We start from the raw sequence: 4,683 nt of genomic DNA on the forward strand, positions 1-4,683 counted from the left end.
AATATAAAATATTTGGTCGATACATAAGTTCATGCCGTGTCATTTTTCCTCTATGGAATTGTTGGTATTGATTCATCGAAATTATGTCATTTTGTAGTGTTGTGTTCCAATTATATAGACACGTTGTTGGATTCATTAAATTACTGGCTTTTTTTAATACAGGTCACAAAGGATAGTGCGCCAAGTTGAGAAGAAAGAACATTTCCTACACTTGCTTCTGTACGAGTTCAACAAGAAAACTATCGATGCTGCCAGAAACATTTATACTGTCTAAGCGGTAAATATTATAGCACAGAGCAATTCACTAATGAATTTTCATATCAGAGTTAGCATTCCTAATAACAGTACCTTTTGGACCTTACCCCATATGTTTGAGATGTTGAACAATTGTTGCCTGATCACATTTCATTTCAATGGCTAATTCTTGTGCTGTTTGAATGAAATTTCATTCATATGATCATCTTAAAAATTTATTAACCAATCACTATAAGCACAAATTATGGTAAAAACTTGTTTCCAAACAAAAAAAAATCATTTCCAAGCCATTCTTTGTTATATTTTACCTGTATAACGTTGTGTGATTATCATTTAATGTTTCTATAGCTGTGACACCTTTGCATGCTTGTGATCATACAGAAGCAGGCGTAGAAAATGCTCTTTGTTTTCAACTCAACACTGTTCATGGCCTGTAATACACTAGTAACTTGAATGAATCCAATAACACATAATTGTAACAGGAATATGACCAAAAGAAATGGCATATTTCAATGCATCAGCACCAATAATTCCATAAGGGGAAAAAACTGACTCGGCACCAACCCATAAACCGATAGTTTAAATAAAATGTATTCTGATTTGTTGTACCTCTACAAATTTAAATAATTTAACAATTTTATTGGCTATATAATTTTTTCTTTGAAATATAAATATTTATAAGTTCGGGGTTTGCAATAAACAGAAGAATACGATAAAAACGTACCTAAAACTTTTAAATTTTAATTGTTAATACAGATTCTTTAATCACCATTTGGATTAAAAGATTACCTCACGTCCATATTGTCCTTTTAAATCGCTTTATGAATTTACTGTTAAAAATTAAAAATAATAACTTTTACTTTTAAACTTCATTTCCATATTCCCAATAAAGCAACGTGACAGTTAACCGAAAACACACTACGCGATTTCAAAATAAGCACAGCGCCATCTTATATATTATTATTTGAAGGTTGCTAGATAGACAGAGTGAATTATTTCCATATTAAGTCAAAAAAATTTTCTAAATTAATTACGAGTATTTTATCAAAAAATTTTTCACAATAATGTCAATTTTAGAGAAAAAATTTTAATAATTTCAATTGCTCATAAATCATATTTTAACAAATCATTTAAATGTTCTATTTAGGGTTATAAACATGGAATTTTTATTTAATGATTTTTTTTCATAATTTGAAAGTATGAAAGATATTTTTTCACATTTTTTTTGTCTCTTTACTTTCTAAAAGGGTCGTTATTCCATACCCGTCCTGAATTGACGGCCTGATGGCCGTGGCAGGCTGCCGCTCTGGGGAGACCCGGGTTCGAATCCGTATGGATCGAAATATCCCCAGGAATTTTTTGTGGATGATCCGATCGGATATGTCGAACCCATAATGGACTTGCTAAAAGAGGCCCTCTTAGTACCCACAGGGCGGAAAGAGTTTTAAAAAACCCGTCCTGAGTTTGCAAGTCCACAATCGAGATGTCCGGGTGGTGAAAAGATGGGTCCTAAATATCGAAGATAAAACACTGGGGTCTTTCGACCATCTGGATTTTATCATAGTCTCCCAGAGCAGTATAAATTTAATTTCTTGACGGCTATCATTTGACTTATCAAAAGCCAACTTTTAACGTAAATTACTGGCTTCATTAGGAATATTCAGACAAAAATATTTATAAATTGTAAGGTATTTTTTGATGTTAAATCTCGTCGTACAGATGAAATTTTTTGTGCTTAACGATTTGCTTTTTTGACAACGAAAGCACAAAAACGATTTGCTTTTTTGTGCTTTCTTGACGGCTAGATGGCCGAAGCGGCCATCTAGCCGTCAAGAATAAATACCTGTTATTTATGGGCGATCTTCCGAGGAGGATATCTTCCGGAAGGTCTTTTACGGGAAATTGCGTGGAGCTATAATATATTATTGAAACGGCAGCGCTCTGTTGCTACTAGCTGCGCACTTGAAGCCAGAAGCAGTTCCATTGTAGAACAAACCGCCATATTGTGAGGAGAAGAAACGTTTGTTTTTCTTTTAAATGACAAGTTCAAAAAAAGAAAAAGAAAAGGTAGCGTTGGAAAACGAGGTAAAAGGTAAAGAATAACATGAAAACGATAAAGAAAACATTCGATTAGGTTTATTTATCGTAGGTAAGGCAGCCACATTCCCTATAGTATGTTTCGTCTGTTTATCTCTCATTTCTGGTAAAACTTTCATTATCACTTTTTTCAATTTCACTTATCCAATCTTAATTAATGATTTTTTTTATTTAATGATGCGAACACGATGTTCGCATCAAATAAAAAAAGAGCAAAAACCTGACTGGCAACATATTGCAACGAAAGAAAAACAAATGCAAATCTGAAATGGCCATTAAGAAATTTTTATCTAAAGCCAAAAATAGCAAATTTTTATTGTATTTTCGGGTATAGCACTTAATATATATATCCGGAATTCTAGCCAGAGCAGTTTTAAGAGTACTTTTTAATGTTCTATCTGATTTTCTAACCCGGAAATTTTTGTTAGGCGGATGCTGAGTACTTACTTTGATTTGATGTGATTCAGCCGAACTAACTTGCATCGTATTAAAAATATCCTTAAAATTATTTTTTCAAGGATATTTTTGCAATATCTAATTTTTTGGCTAAGATAAGCTAACTTTTCTGGCATTGTAAAAAATCGTTAAGCACAAAAAATGTCATCGACGAGATTTAACATCAAAAAATATCTTACAATTTATAAACATTTTTGTCTGAATGTTCCTACTGAAGCCAGTAATTTACGTTAAAAGTTGGTTTTTGATAAGTCATATGATATTTATAGACAGCAGAAATTTTCACCATTCTTCTGTATTCAACAAATAAAAATAAAGATGTAAATTTACATATACAGTAAAATATAGTTCTAGTACTCAATCTGTTTTATTTGGGTTACAAGTAATGAGTTGTGTCAATTAATAAAAGAAGTTTAAAACACATTTCCCTTATTAACTATAAAATTTATTTCCTATTGTTAATTTTATAATGCACATAGAGGCGAGTAATAGTTACCCGAAGCTTTCAAGTTAAAAGCATAAACTGGTTTCATTTGATTTTCAGTGGCTGCTGCTCCTGTATAATAGTTCCATGGGAAATTGGGCATTATTTAGCTTTTACTAACTTGAAGAAAACCCGTTGGCGAGGTGCAAACTTATGACAAAAGTGTTCAATAGTTTTATTCACTTGGCCTCTGTTGAGCACATTTAATATAAAATTTATATACTTGACTGTTTATATTTTTATATACTTATTTAATTATTATGGTAAAATTTATAGAGTTTTATAAACTTAAATTACAAATAACTGAGGCCCACCAGTGGCTAAGCGGTCTTCGTTCCTGAACACTGGGAGTTCGGTCGTGGAATCGCGCCAGATTTTCTCCACGTCTTTAACTTCCGGTACGAACAAATAGGAGGACCATTTTTCAAGCCCCTCGTGAGTTTAGCCAAGTCAGCATTCACCACAATTCAACTGAGGGATGAGATTCGACATATCTGGAACAGATCATCTCTAAAAATTTCTTCGGGTTTTTCCACTGCCTTCTTCTTCTCCAATTCGGCAATGTTAGGTCATCTTGCTAACATTTACATTACTCGAAATCAGACCATACCATGCAGAAATGAAAATGAAAAGAAAGAATGGAATGGTGATAAAGAGGAAAAATTAAAATATAAAATACATTTATTTTGAAAAAGAGTTTCAGAGTTAGGATGCGACTATCTAGACGCGAATTTAGTAGCGAGCGATATAGTTCTCACAAAGGAAAACAACGCACAAGCGAGAAGCGAGAAATATCGCTGGCGAGAGTGAATTTCTGATTCTCGTGTCTGCATAGTCGCACCATTACGGAAGAGTTTCTGAATACAGTAGAACCTCGAAAACTCGACCTAATGCGGACCGAAGGGTGGCCGAGTTTGTGAAAATGCCGAGTTATCGGGAATGGGGTTAAAAAAAATAAGTACGAGTATTTCCTCAGAAAATACTGTACTGTACTTGTACAGTATTTACTTGTACAGAATATAACAGAGAATAAACTGCCCAAATACCCTTAAACAAAGGAAAAGTACGTCCTTTATGAAGGCATAGAGCCACTACATGAAAATGAAAATTAATGAATACACTGTGTACAGTAATTTACCTGATAAGACAGACCTCAGAAAAATACTTTATGAGAGCTTTTATACTTTTATAAAGCTGTCTATAATGAAAATTAATTAACTAAGGATTTTTTCGCCCTGCCAAGGTGTGGACCAGTTATCCGGAGTGCTAAGTTATCGAGGGACGAGTTTTCGAGGTTCTACTGTATTGTCTATAGAAAATATTAACACAAGCAGTATTATTGCAATTTTACGTTTTGATAAATTTTTTAACGGCAGATGGCACTGTTACAC

The 4,683-nt window shown here is 33.1% G+C and overlaps 1 protein-coding gene across 3 annotated transcripts in view; it reads right to left on the minus strand.

The window, feature by feature from the left end:
* The window catches only part of LOC111622519 (SWI/SNF-related matrix-associated actin-dependent regulator of chromatin subfamily A-like protein 1), an 8,899-nt gene extending 7,674 nt beyond the window's left edge, over positions 1-1,225 (minus strand). Inside the window, exon 1 of one of the 3 annotated variants that reach the window (XM_023364921.1) lies at positions 1,116-1,195. The gene's annotated coding sequence lies outside the window, so the exon portion shown is untranslated. Of the gene's footprint in view, positions 1-979 lie in introns of all 3 variants that reach the window. The other 2 variants (XM_023364920.1, XM_023364919.1) reach the window with 2 other exon arrangements.
* Between the last annotated feature and the right edge of the window lie 3,458 nt (positions 1,226-4,683).

Source organism: Centruroides sculpturatus, unplaced genomic scaffold (assembly GCF_000671375.1).
Source record: "Centruroides sculpturatus isolate CEXI.00-Female unplaced genomic scaffold, Cexi_2.0 scaffold291, whole genome shotgun sequence".
NCBI classification, from domain to species: domain Eukaryota; kingdom Metazoa; phylum Arthropoda; class Arachnida; order Scorpiones; family Buthidae; genus Centruroides; species Centruroides sculpturatus.